The following is a 15384-nucleotide window of genomic DNA, read 5'->3' as shown; positions in this document are numbered from 1 at the left end:
AAATAGTCTGAAATAGGAGTGCTAATCTTGGGGCTCTATATACTCCCAAAAGGATGACTGACTCATCTGGCAGTTAGTTTGATTATACATTTTTTAAATGTGCTAACGTGAATTATCAAATGATTCAGAATTACATTCCATGCAGTATCCAGAATTATGGCTCTGGTTCATTTGGATTTTCATTACGAATAAGAAGTGTCATTCACATTCATTGTACATCCGACTCCTTCCACAAGGAAAACAAAAAACAAAAAAATCACTACCTATTCAAGTTCTAGATCTAGTGCAGGATTAAGGATTAAAACTTACCACTTTACCAGGACTTCCCCGTGTGCAAATAAATGCCTCCTGACAAGCAGCGACTATACAGTCTTCAAGAAAAATTAATAGTCTTTCATGTGCCTTTTACAGATCAGCGTCTCTAACAAGGGAACGTCTTCCATTCCAGGACACAGGGGCGTTCCCAAAATTTTAGCTGGGTCCGCTTTGGTTTTAGTAACTAGATTCAGTTTGTCACTGCTCTTGCTAGAAATGTTAAGTTTTCGTTTGTGGTCTTTCTCCTGGTGCCTCTCCTTGTGGTTGTGCAGCACAAGAGTTGCAAATTTGCTGACACCAGAGGCAATGGCCCCATCCAAAACGCTGCTTTTGTTGCGGGTTTGAAGACCTGCGAGTGGGTAAGGCTGTTGGACCAAGGCAGCAGAGGAGGCACAGAATTCCCGGGCGCTGTGACACTTCCCAGTACTTTCAACAGGAGGACATGTGTTATTCATTACATTTGTGTGTGTCCTTGTTCTTGAGAGGGGTTGGTGAGGGAAAAGGTTGTCTTCCATAAGGTCCCATAAACACAGTGGTGTGTCCTGGCCCACTGAAACCAACCAGTCGGTAAAGGTCCGCTTGGACAGCAGGGACTGTGTACTGTTTGCTCGATCTCTGTCAAAATGAAGAAGGTCCTGGAAATCCTCATCACTGCCACTAAACTCCATAGGGTCACTTTCTTCTATGCTAGTAATAAAGGGATCGAATGACACAACATCAATCCACGATTTGTGCCGGTGGCCTTTAGCTATTACTCAACAGTCTACAAAGGACCAGACTGTCATCAAGTAGTCCTCTCCACCTGTCACAATATTCTTGGTGTCTGGGTTCCAGCACACACACACACACACACACACACACACACACACAGAGACACAGCAAGTCCCTCTAAGTATCTTTTCATCATTCCATGCAGCTCCACCGAGTCGAAATCGAACACCCATAGAAACCCGCCCTAGCTCACGCTTGCTAAGAACTTGACATCTGGGAAGAAAGCAAACTCCTCTCGCCCACCATCCATTTAAAGAGAGGGTTCCTCGTGGATTTCCTCCTGCAAGTGTGCACGGCAAAGCTCTCTCCTGCTTCAGAAGCTGGTAGTGGGGGGGACAGTGGTGCCACAAGTGTGCTCCACATTATAAAAGTACATGTTACCATTGGAAATGGCTCCAGCAAAAAGTCTTTCCGAACCGGGCACCCAATTTGACACAGGTTACACACGCCTTGGCTACTAGTCTTTCCTCATTAAATAGTTGCTAGTTTCTTTTTTGATTGGGTCTATAAGCTGGACTTTGCCTGGGGAAAAGCCCACAAGGAGAGAGACACTTTTCGTTGTGGCTGTTAGGTGGTTGAAGTCATGAGAAGGAGACTGTGTTCCTTTGTAAATCCTTTTATCTATTGGTTTACTCAAGTCAGCAGTGGTTATTGCTCGGTGGTAAAGTGTGTGCTCAATATGCACAAGGACCTGGGTTCAATCCCTAGGATATCTGCGGACTCCCTTGCAGATACAGAAGTAGAGCTTCCAAGCCGTATTGAAGCAAGAGCGGTCACCGTTGCCAGACTGGTCCTTGAGGCTGATCATTGAGGTTGACCAAGGAGACCCAGACAGGGTCGAATCCCTGCGAGCCGAAGGGCACCTGGCTGGCCGGCTGTTCTCTGAGTGTGGCAGTAGCTTGTGCAGACTATCCCAGGTGGTGCATTGGATCTTAATCTCGTTCATTTCCTTCCCTCCTCCCTCTGCTGCCAACTTGAAAAGCAACGACCATCCTGCCCTAAGTGCCCGGATCACACCCACTGCGCAGGCGCGGTCCCCGCACTTCCTAAGTCTTTAGTTCTGTGCACAAATTCTTTTTATTTTAGTCAGTTTGTATTGGATCATGTGGTCAGATTTATTTGAGACATTTAACATTTAACAGTGTTCTTCCAAAAATTGGGCAATGCAAACTTAAAAAAAAAAATCATAAATATTAATCTGCATTTTTATGGTTTAGATATCAGGTGTCCCCCAAAAGCTCTAGTTAATGCAGGAATATTCAGAGTAAAACAATTAGATTATGAAAACTGTAACCTAATCAGTTCATTCTAGTTTGAAGGATTAACTAGGTGGTAACTGTTAGCAGGTGGAGACTTAGCTGGAAGAGGTGGCTCACTGTGGCATGCCACGGAAGCATGCATCTGCCCTACTGCCCCTTCTGTTCCCTGTCTCTGGATCCTTACTACCGTGAAGGCGATGAATTTTCTCCTTTGGACGCTTCCCTGATGATATGCTACCTTGGGCCCACAACAGTGGGGTTGACTATCTAAGAACTGAGACCTCTGAAATTACGAGCTCCAGTTAAACCTCCTCTAAATTTTTCTTGTTAGGTGTTTTGATGACACTGACAAAAAAGCTAACTAAAACATGCTTTGATTGAGTTGTTAATTATCTCTGTGATATTTGAGTCAAAGAAGGGAAAGTGAGAAAATAGTGACAATGAAATAATGTAGAAATACAAGGACAATTTTAGAAAATGGCACATTTAACTCTTTTTACCATGTTAATTAATGATAATAGCAGAGAAAATAATGATCCATCAGAGTATCCAAATCCTAATCCTTGAACCTGCCTTATGAAAAAACACAGGACTGTGTGGATTTGATCACCTCATGGAAATTGGGATGAGGAGATTGGTTTGTACTGTTTAAGTGAACCCAATCTAATTACGTGGCTCTCTAAATGTGAAGCTTCCCTTGCTAGTCACAGAGAAAGAAGTCTTGAAAAATAGAGATGTTACCTTGCTTACTTTGAAGACAGAGGAAGAGGTTGGAGGACAAGGAATGTGAATGAACTCTAAAAGCTGGAAAAGACAAATTCTTCCCTGAGCATCAAGAGAGAAGCACAATCTACCAATGCCAAATTTTACTAACATGACATTCACATCAGAAATGAGACCAAAATATTATAGTTTAAGATATTGGTGTTGTTTTAGGTCACTAAGTTTGTGGTAATTTGTTATGGTTTTATTACAAAATGCACAAAATAATTATTCTTTTTACTCATTTCCCTGTATTCTTCTCTAAGTCACAAAAACAAACTTCAGAAAAAGTTCATAAGTTAATATGCTTTAGATAAGATACTCTAACCCACTACCAAGAATAATATAAACCCAAGAACCAGAAGAACATGATGCAAAGAAGTAAAAGGTAAACAGGTGTTGATTGTAGTCTTGGGATAGTGAATAAAAAAAATGGAATATAATCAGATTTAAAATCTTGATTATCTGTTTTATTAATTTCAAAAGTAAACTTCAAGGTCAAAAGAACTATAGCCTTTTTCCTATATTAGTCCTCTAATCAACCATCAGTGTGCTTTGCCATATGCCTGCACTCAATACCCTCATCCATCATATGCTAGACCATAAATGGATCACTGAGCAGCAATAAAAGTTCTTTATGTTTAGCACTGATAACTAGGATTTTAATTTCCCTTCCTTTTTTTTTTTTTTTTTTTTTTTTTAGTAAGGTGTGGAAGTCAGCTTGGGAGTTTTCCAGATGTTGCCAAAAGGTCAAGGTATTCTCCAAGTAGGTATGTAGCATTTGCTGATAAATAACCCATTGGCAAACTCAACTCAAAAAATCTAGATTCAGAAGGATCCTCCAAACTAGCCCTGAGCAAAGTGCAAACAACCAGAAACAAGTATAGATGGTCCTCATCTTAAAATGGATGATTCAACTTGTAATTTTTCAACTTTATTGTGATGTGCAATTGATATACATTCAGTAAAAATAGTACTTTGAATTTTGAGCATTGATCTTTTCCCAATAACAAAATGGGGTAATAGTACTTTCTGGGTTGTGGCAGCAGCAGGAATCCCTACTCTCCATCAGCCAAGCAATCATGAGGGGAAACAACTTATTCTGTACTACTATGTTTGGAAGGTTAGGTATATTAAATGCATTTTAACGTAGGAAACTTTCTATCTGCAATGAATTTTTATGGACATAACATCACTAGAAGTCAAGAACATATGTACATAAAGGGTAAAATTTGGTTTTGAATAGTAGAAAAGCAACAACCATCTACTTGGACAGAAGACATTTCCCCAGCATCTCAAGATAACAAACATTATTGTATACAAGACTCCAGCTATTTTCTTATCACTAGTAGAGCTGGATACCATTTTAGGCTGAAAAGTACAAGGAATAGAAGACCACATAAAAGGAGTCTTCAAACTTAAAGATCTGTAAAAAGAAAAAAAAAAATCAGAAAACAGTCAGTGATGTCTCTGTGAATAATATCTAAGTCTGCCAATCATCTCTGTCATTATGTTTGAAAAGAAGTACATGTATAAATTAATGGATATTCTAGTAAAACTTTAATTAAAAATAAGAGGCAGGAGATGGACAAAAGTTTCTCAAGCCCTAAAGAAGAATATGGAATAGTTTTTAGATATTTAATGACTATTAAACTATATAGGACAACTTAGTTCCCTGTACTTTGCTCCCTTCTAGTTTCTCATTAATTGATGGGTCAGGAATAAAACTAGAATAAAAGGACATGAAAAAAATGGATTTTCACTATAAATTAACTTTTTGTGTTGTTATGTAACTGCAATTTTTTTTAAAAAAAGAGGAAAGGATAATATGTGAATCAAGAGATGCTATTACAAATGTGGAACTCTCTAAAAAAAATAGGTATCTTTCAAATTTAAAAAATTAAATAAATTGCTGAACCTGTTTGAATTTTGAAGGTTGGTTCAGCGGTAGCATTAAAAGAAAAGATTGCTCAACAAATGTTGAAAGTGTCTCAATAATGGACTAAATGTTGTAACGTTTAGAACTAAATCCACAGGTTTCAAGTTCAAGTCCAGAAATGTTTGGGAAACCATATATAAGAGCTGATACCATCACAAAATTAACACAGAGTATGGTATTCATTATTTCAACATCTGTCAAACAGGTGTAACATGCGAATCATATAGGACTTGAATGAGGAAAAAATACTCTGTTGAATTATAGAATATATTTATCTGAAAAGAATATCAACTTCTTTAAAATTATTTTACTTTGCCAACTGCTACCTAACACACGGTTCTCATCAGATTTTGCTGAAGAAAAAAATCTCAATTGCTTAAAAAAGTAAGCATGTGCTTCTTTATCCTGTTCTGAACATCAGTTAATGTCTCTGTTTTAGCATGATGTTTTATGATGACTAAAAAAATTCACACAAAATATACACTCCTCAGTTGCTGTCATACAGTGTCATTTCAAAAAACAGAGTCAAAATACAAAAAAAAATGAAAAAAATTAATGCAAGTTTGTCACAGAGAATTTAACACATACCTTTGATATCATTACATGTTATTAAATAAACAGAAAGAGCAAGTTTGACAGGAGATGTGCCATCAATTTAGTGACTCCATTACAGGATATACAAAAGAAACAGCATTATAATAAAAATCTATATAGTTGGTAAAATTAACCTATCATTAAAATGAGTTTATATTATTTCCCCTCAGTAGACATTTATGTGAAAATATCTGACTCACAACCATTATTAGTACATCTTGAGGGTAAAAAATAACTGTGATAAAGAAAATGCATTCTTGTCAAGTTCTCATGGAATATGTGAAACTTTTCTTTTTATAGGGAAAAATTTTCAATAAAGAGCACTACAAAATTCCAATGAAACATCATACTACACTTCAAAAAGTATTTTTAGCTAGAATAAATGCATTCATTGAAATTATGAATTTGAAATAGAATATATTTGAACAACGTAAGCAAGTAAATGTAAAAAAAGTAAAATTAACATTATAATATGAAATAAGAAGTTAAATAAAAATTTTAAAGAGAATTTTTAAATCACTATTATTAAATGAATAGCTGATTGTTTTAAAATGTCAAGTAGATAAAATTGTAAGATTCCAATAAGAAAAATTAGAAAAACTAAAATAAGTTTCTTTAGGAATTAGAATGTGGAAAATTTTGTGATATTAAATTTTCTTTTAATGCTAGATATAAATATACACAGATAGGAAGGTGGAACATGGTTGAATTTGATATTCAGTTTATTATTTTCTAAGTTTATTTTCTCCAAACTTAATAGGTTCTCATGCCAGTGGCTCTCCCAATGGTTAAATACAGTCTCTTCCCTTTTTCTTCTGGTGTGAGATGACAGATAGAAGGGCAAAATTCCAGTTCAGGGCAATCAGATTTCTTTTCCTAGGGAATTGATTCTTGAGTTGATAGGTACAAAGAATGCGTTTGGCACTTAGGTGCTTTAGGAACGGTCCTACACAAAATCCCCAGGAGCTCCCATGGCTAAGGTCTCAAGGTTCTATCTGAAAAATATGTTTGTTCACTACTTCTTTTAAGTTTACAATCACTCCAGTCGCCTTCCAATGCAATCTTTTTTTTTTCCTTTTTCACTCAAGTGAGCCAAAGTAAGTTGTTGTTGCTACCAAACAAAAGAAACTGTCGCCAGAGATCTGTGAAAGAGATGAGAAATATCAGACTGCAAAATCGAACTGCTTCTTCTTATTTTTCTAAACAATTCAAAATAATAGGATGACTATTTCAACTCTCAAAAGTTTACCTTAAGTAAAGAATAAAATGTAGGGCATTCATGTGCTCTCCTGAAGGAATTACTGCTTATGGTCGTGGGGCTGAGACTGGCAAAAACCACTTTAGAAAATAAAACATTCAACAAAATACACCTACAACTAAATTCACAAACGTGTTAGTTTTCTCTGATGAATGTTAAATATCATTCTGGAAAGGATGGGAAATCAAATGATGATATGTCAGAGGATGTATAATGCCAGAATCTTAGCCCTGTTCTTTTCCTGTCTTAACTTCTGAAGTCATCACGGTAGTCCCTCCCACACTGGAAATCACAAACAATTTACTTCGTTCTTCAATTACTTTTTTCACTGAATATTAAGCAGAATTATTACTTAATTATGATCCTGAGGGTGAACTGAAATACTCAGAAGGAAGGAAAAAAGTTCACATTCAAAAAAGATTCATGAGATTTTCCTAAATCATATGGTTAAAAAAATGGGAAATTTTGCAAGCGCAGTATTGATGTTTGATGAAAGAAGATGCACAGCTTGACTTTTTCTTCTTTTTAAATCAGGGATTGAACCCAGGGATGCTTAACCTCTAGGCCACATCCCCAGACCCTTTTTTATTTTTTTATTTAGAAATGGGTTCTCACTAAGTTGCTTATGGCCTAAGTTGCTGAGGCTGACTTTGAACTTGGGAGCCTTCTGCTGGGCCTCCTGTGCTGTTGAGATTACAATCATGGGTCATCACACCCGGCTGATTTATTTCAGTCCTATAACTGTGCATTCTTACATGTGTATGTATTTTATACACACACACACACACACACACACACACAGATTCTGCATTTAATAAGCTATCTTGATATCTGGAAAGTCATCTACAGTTCTTTCGGCTGGCTAAATTAGATAACACAAATCTTTTCCAAAATCTGACTGATGCTGTCTATGTGACATTGAAAAATTTTAATTAATATAAGTAGATGACTGGCAAATCTGATGGTAGGATTATTTTATTTCTCTCATGCAATGTTTTCTTTCTACCCAGAATAATTTATGTTCTTCTCCAGTTTCTGATACCTGGTTCTCTGTCTCTCCCTGTCTCTGTCTGCCCCCCCCCTTTTTTTATCTCTATCTCTGTCTCTCTCTCTTTCTCATAGATGCACATGTATCAATTATAATATAAATTTATAAGAATATTTGAAAGTTGTTTTGCCAGTTTCCCAGTTTCCTCTTAGGAATGTGATGGAAAAGCCTATGATCCAATGGGGATTTATTATCACCTTCGCTAAGTTGCTTATGGCTTAAGTTGCTGAGGCTGACTTTGAACTTGGAACCCTTCTGCTCGACCTCCTTTAGAAATTCATCTTCCTTTAAAAATCCTTAGCTACAGGAGTTTAGGCTCCTCAGAAATGAAGTGTGTGTGGTCATCATAACCTCCAGTTTACCCACAGTAATCAGTACTCAAGGAGTAGTATGGTACAAAGAGTTCTATGACAATCAACAGATTTGCAGATATTAAATTAAAAATCAGCTAAACTACTGGAGTTATAAACCAAACAATACTAAACTGCCCAAATAGTCCTCTTTTGTCTCAATTCACATGTAAAAAAAATAAAAATAAAAAACTCTCACAAAAGTCACGTAATTGACTTCATTTACTAGTCCTGTGGTTTACTTTCAGTCTGCCTTGATGTGCAAGGCGCATTTTAGGAAAAGCACTAGAAATGTCATGTGCCTATTTTTAACTTACTCATATTTCCCATAGATAAGTGTATTAAGAAAACTAAAATATCAAGAGTTTGAGAGAAATTGCTCTAAATATAATTACTGGACACCCAGAATATTTTTATGTGTCAATGAGAGTGAAATTTGTGAGAGAAAAACTTATAGACTCTGTTTCTAATTTTTGATAATTCAAGTGGTCATTGAAAATATAACAAATGTGAATATTCTAACAATGGCTCCTTAGCCTCTAAAACACGTTGTAATATAAAGAGACAGCTGAAAGTCAATGGAGGATTTTGTTCCAGTCAAATCATCATTATCATCATTAATGTCATCATCATATTATGTTTCTTGAGGGAATATAAAAGGTTATTTTAATCATCAGAGTGTGGAAAATCACTAGCACAGTTTTCTCCATCATAGTTCAATTTCTCAATATCTGTTGGTAAAATATTTGAATTTTCCTAAAGAAAAATCTAACTTGGTGACTCAAATGAGACTGTTGTTTGAAATATAATTGATAATATGATGCTATAGGAAAAAATAATGACCACCCCATATTGCCCATTTTCTAATCCCCATAATCTGTGAAATTATTACATTATGTGACAAATAGAATTTTGCAGATTGCTGTAGTTTAGATCTAGAACATTGGTCAAAGACAATTGTGTTAAAGACTTGGCCCCATCCCATAATTCTCTTAGAGGAACCTTTAAGAAGTGGACTTTGTGGGAGGATCTAGGTCACTGGCAGCATACCCTCGAAGGGTAGTGTGGCATCTTGATCTCTTCCTCTTCTCTTTCTCTTCTTTGCCATGAGGTGAATGGTTCTGCCACATGCTGCTTCAATGATATGCTGACTGGAAACAAGTCTAGAGCAACAAGGCAAATCAATCAAGAACTGAAACCTCCAAAACTCTGAGACAAACAGTTCATCTGACACCTCAATTTTAGTCCAGTGAGGTCTATTTTGGATTTGTGACTTACAGAAATAAAAGATAATAAATATATGTTGATTTAAGTCACTAATTTTGTTTTAATTTGTCACAGCAAAGAATAGGAAAGTGTCACATATGGCATCTGAAGATAACATTTTCCATATAGGGAACAAAATCTACAGGAACCATTTGATTTTCTTGCAAACAAGAAAGAACAGATATTACTGTACTACCTCAGTGATAGATCAGTGCTTACATTTTTCTTACATATTATGTCCTGCTGTGTCCCACAGCCTCCAAAACTCCTTCACCATCCCAAGGAGCATCGTCCTAACCTACCAACCTAATGCTATCATGTTGCTAGGCCCTGGAGAGCAGTAAGGATCAATATCAAAAAACTTGATACTTTTTTTCAAAACCTATGTATGTCAAAGAATGAAAAAGATGTCTTATGGAAAAGAAAAGGCCCACTACCTCAATCATGTTGTTGGTACAAGAGTGACAGAATGACATAGGACATATGTATTGCTGTCTATCAATTCTCCTATGGAAGAACATCAATTTTGAAAACTTTGAAGGCAGGCTATAAAATATTTCTCAATGGAAACCATTTTCTTAATACTGCAAATATCTTATCTTTAAATTCAGCCCAATATAATAGAAAGACCTTTCATCACTCTGTGCTTCAGACTGTCTTTGAAATTATGGCCTTACGATATGGTCAATCCTAATTTGCAAACTGTGGCAGATGGTAGAGTTGAACAGTATCAAACAGGAAAATTATAAAAGACAGAGCAAAATGTTTTGATGAAAGTCATGTATACATCAGAAAAAAATCTCTTCTATTGAAAACAGATCTAAAACTACTTGGGATTTTATATATATATATATATATATATATATATATATATATATATATATTTGAATATATATAAATATTTGGAGATATATATGTATATATATAGTAGTTTTAAATCTGTTTAGATATATATATTCAAATATTTATATATATTCAAATATATACACATAAGTGCATACATATATGTATATAAATTCTTAGGCTTTTCTTTGAACTGCTCATCACAGGATAATGGTATCTAATCAGCATTGTTATAATGCCAGGTAACCTATAAAAAGCACATGGATTCTACAAAGTCTGAAGATATGAATGTATTTTTATAAGCTTCCTCTCTGATATGCATACCCTAGCAATGTGGTTACTTCCTTGGAAATGCACATCAATGGCTCAACTTCCATGTTTAAAGATGATTAAAATTGAAAGGTCTTTTTAATGATGACTGGATGAGCACACTAGATAATTATTCTGGATTTGATTTGCATCCCTTTATAGTCCTGGCCTTGCAGATTGATTAGATGTCACTGTATGATGTGGTATGTGCCCTGAATTGATGACCTGTATTTAGTACTTTATCTTTCATAGTTAGTGCCATGGTCAGCACTCTTAATTTCAGAAAACAGAATACAGCAGCTATGATATGTTAAGGATAGAAATTATTACAGGTTAACAGGAAGTTTAAAGTTAATCAAAGTGTTAGAGAACCAGATATTTCCAGGAACAACTCCCAGAAATATATTGCACAAACAATTACAAAGACAGTAGCTGCTACTGCTGACACCAGACCCACAGAGCCAAAACATCGCCCTTAACATGTCCTGAATGTTTCTCAAATAATTAACTTCCACATGATGGTATTCCTGGAGGCAACACAGGCTTTTAAATTTATTTATTTTTATTATATGTTTCAAGGGTGAAATCTAGATTATGTCGAACTTTCGAAATGTAGGAACTCAGTGTTCAGATACCAATTTGTAAATACCATTCACCAATGAAAACAGCCAGACATTCTTGAAGAAATAGCTTATTTATTGTCAGGGTAGGAAAATATAAGAGGAAATGGAGCATCTTATATTGTCAGCAAAGAAGAAAATACAGGGGTGGAGGAAAGAAGTGGAAGGATGAATGAAAACAGATTACCTGAAAACCTTTCATTGATTAAAGCTGAAAATATTTGAGCAACAATTTAAACAGTGTAATATTGAATTCTAACTTAGTATATGAAACAGATACATTAAATCCTTAATGGCACGGGTTGAATAAACAAAGAGAAGAAGAACTATTTCTTAAAAATTATATGTAAATACTTCCACATTTAAGCCCAATCGCCCTAACTTTGAGTATGGGTGGGACTTAACTTACTTCCAAAGAATACATATAGAAAGAGCAAGTAAATTTACAGTGTTGAAAACTGTCAAGCACTACCTTAACCAAGTGATTAAGGTTAACATCACCAATAATAAGTCATATTGATAACTTGAAATATCATGAAAAAATTATAAAAAATGGATCTGGAGACACAAGGTCACAAGAAATGATGAAGACTGAAAAGACTATGATAGGCAAGAGGAGGCTACAGAAAGATCCTAGATTCAACATTGTTTTCTGGCTTGATCATGAAATAGCAAAAGTATGTTAGTGAAAAATTGGTTAAATCTTGATAAAGCATGGAGATTAGATGATAATTTCTTAGTTTTGGTGTGTTCCATGGGAACATATAATGTTAACCTAGAAGGCAATAGACTAACTTCAGGGAAAACTGATGGCAGCTTGCAAAAGAACTCTACATCTTTCAAAATTTTTTGTTAAGCTAAAATGATTCAAAAAATTATTTTTTTTTTGAAATGCAGAAAAATTCTTCAAAGATTTTGTGCTGCCAGCACGCTACTTGAACACCCTAAGTAATAGATGGATCTAGAGGGAAAATATCTCATGCAAACTGGTCCACATTCTATCTGGGGAATCAGAAATTTGAAAACAAAATTAAAGACAGGAAATTGGAGTGAATTAAGATTGTGGCACCATTTTCCAGTGACTGAAGCTCCTGGAATTACTTTTTGTTTTTCCTCAAGAAGCTTGTTTATTATCATCGTAATTCAAATAATTGCACAAATGGTCTCCTCACTCATTCATATACTACTGAAAAAAACCTAACTTAATTCATACTAGTAAAAAAACATTTTAAAAGCAACATAACTGATGTATGCTAATATGAAGTACTTTCACACAATTTTGCCTCTACATGTCTCTCTGTGTATTTATGTACAGTGTCTGATTTTCATAATAGGATATAGAAACTTTAAAGAAAGAAATAGAGTTTTTCCTTTTCTTTCAATACCAAAAAATTTTAATTCCCTGAAAATTCCAAAGTACTTTCCTATAGAATGATGTGGACCAAAAATCTTTGGGGTTATAAACACTTAAACATTATTTTAGCTTAGCTGATTATTAATTTCCTCATTAGATTTTCTATTTATCTAATTTTTTACATATATTAATACATATAATACTGACACATTGAGAATTAGATTTCAATATAAAAGTTTGGGAGGAACACAAAAGTTCCGACTAGAGCAATAGGTAATCCTTTTTTTGCTCAAAATTGTCCTTTCCAATTGCCTTTATTGCCTTCTTTAATACCTGTAAGAATTTCCTGAAAAGTAACCAAGTATGGTAACACATGCCTGTAATCCCAGTTACTTGGGAGACTGAAGCAAGAGGATTAGAAATTTGAAGTCAACCTGAGACCCCCCCGTCTCAAAAATAAATAAATAAGTAAATAAATAAATGAACAAAAAGGACTGGTGAGGTAACTTGATGGTAGCACACCTCTGGATTCAATCTCTAGTAGTCCCCCCGAAAAATTCCTAAAAATTAATAATGATAATAATGGATTTTCTGTATTCTGTTAAAAAATCTGAAATTTTAAAAAATGTGTTCATATGAAAGAAATTTTTCCTTAATACTCCTTAATACATAGAAGGTAGAATTAAGGAATAACAAAAACATTTAGCACTTTATAGTGTGTTCAAATGCTGATAGAGAAAATAGGACCCAAATAAATTGCCAACTTAAGGAAGTTATTCTCATTTTTATAGATGGTTTTACTGAGATATATCTTACGTACTTTGATTTTACAATGCAATAGAGCTTAGTATAATTGAAGAATTATGCAACTATTACCACAATGTAGTTTTTAGACTATTTTATGACCCCTAAAATAAACCCTGCTCTCATAATCACTTATTCCATGTTATCCTTTCCCAATTACTCTAGGAATTATCTTTCTGTGTCAATATGCTTACTTACAAATAACATTTCATAAAAATGGAATTATTCAATCTACACTCTTTTTTATTGACTTCATTCACTTAGTTTTTCAATGTTTATTGATGCTGTAGTGTGTATCAATGATTCATTCATTTTTGAATGAGGAATAATATTCCATTGTATGGATATATTTTATTTTGTTTTTCCATTCATCAGTTCATAAACTTATTATTTGATACATTTTCACTTTTAATTTTGTATTATTTTTATTGAGATAATCTCACCTTATACATTCAATTAGAAATTTTTGTGTGGACAAATATATTTTTTTTCTTTAGTGTATATATCTAGAAGTGGAAGTACTAGTTCATATAACAACTCTGTTTATTATTTTGATGAACAAAAAACTGCTTCCAAAATTACTTCATCATTTTACATTTCTACCAGTGGTCAAATAATTCTGAAATGTATCTTTCCTCTAGATTTTCTAAATTTTTAGCCTGTACTTTTTCACAATAATTTTTATCCTTTGTATTTTGGTGGTATCTGTTGTAATGTCTCTTTATTCATCTCTGATTTTTTAAATAAAATTTTCTCTCTCTTTATCTCTCTCATTCTCTCTGTTAGCCTGGATAAAGGTTTATCAATTATATTTTTCAAAAAATTGACTCTTCATTATTGTTTGGTGTCACATTTAGTCTCTATTTTGTTAATTTCTGCCTGGCCTTTATTATGGTTTTTTTTATCTACTAATTCTGGGTTTGTTTTGTTCTTGCTTTTTGAGTTGCTTGATTTGCAATGTTAAGTTGTTTACATGAAATTTTCCTGTTCTTTTCTTCCTTTCTATTTCTCTTTTCTTTCTTTTTAAATTAGCATCAATTGCTATAAATTTGCTTTTTAGTTCTTCTTTTGCCATATCCCATACGTTTTGTTATATTGAGCTACCATTATTTCTTTGAAGGAATTTTTCAATTTCTTTTTTGATATTTTCTTTGATCTGATGGTAAATCAAGAGTACACTGTTTAATTTCCAGGTATTTGCATAATTTCTATAAATCTTTTCTGTTGTAAGGTTTTCACTAAGAATAAAGCAATTGGTACAACAAGGATTCCCTTAACTGTGTCTTGGTGCCTTTCTCTTGCTGTTAGAATTCCTTCTTTGGCTTAGATTTTTGGTAATTTTACCACAGTATGCTGCCATGGTGGGGACCTTTTTTGGTTAAATGCTGTGGGTTCCTCCTTGATCTATTTGTCCATGTTTTTCTCAAAATTGGGCAATTTTTACTATCATTCTTTGAATAAGTTTTCTCTTTAAAGAATTTCTTCCCTTCTAAAAACTCCTATAATTCAGATATTTTTCATTTGTGTCATAAGTCTTGTTGGCATTCTTCATTACTATTGTGACTTTTATTTGTCTAGGATAATTCAAAAGACTTACCTTTGAGTTTGGGATTTATTTTCTACTTTATTCTGTTTTCAAGGTCCCCAGCTCCGTATTTTATTTGATTTATTGAGTTCTTCACTTCTCAAATTTCTTTCTCTTTCATGATCTCTCTTTGCTACTTTTCTCATTAATATAATACACTGTTTTTCTAATATTGCATGGTCTGTATTCTCTTGTGTCTCTTTGAGCTTCCCTACAGTCATTCTTTTGAATTCATAAAAAAAAAGGCATTCCATTGATATCATTCCCTTTGTTGTCCATGACGGAAGTTACTGTGTTCCTTTGGAGA

At 34.2% G+C, this 15384-nt stretch overlaps 1 long non-coding RNA gene and 1 pseudogene across 1 annotated transcript in view; both read right to left on the bottom strand.

Annotated features, from left to right (window-relative positions):
- Positions 1-291: 291 nt before the first annotated feature.
- Positions 292-2053, bottom strand: LOC124985038 (WD repeat-containing protein 20-like; annotated as a pseudogene).
- A 4343-nt stretch (positions 2054-6396) lies between these two features.
- The window catches only part of LOC124985039 (uncharacterized), a 75522-nt gene continuing 66534 nt past the window's right edge, over positions 6397-15384 (bottom strand). Inside the window, exons 4-5 of the long non-coding RNA XR_007108787.1 lie at positions 9347-9459; positions 6397-6782 (exon numbers count right to left, since the gene is read on the bottom strand). This is a non-coding gene — a long non-coding RNA (uncharacterized LOC124985039). The remainder of the gene's footprint in view (positions 6783-9346; positions 9460-15384) is intronic.

Source organism: Sciurus carolinensis, chromosome 5 (assembly GCF_902686445.1).
Source record: "Sciurus carolinensis chromosome 5, mSciCar1.2, whole genome shotgun sequence".
Classification (NCBI taxonomy): Eukaryota; Metazoa; Chordata; class Mammalia; order Rodentia; family Sciuridae; genus Sciurus; species Sciurus carolinensis.
Note: the sequence above shows the minus strand (reverse complement) of the source record. Positions and strands in the feature narration are given on the sequence as shown.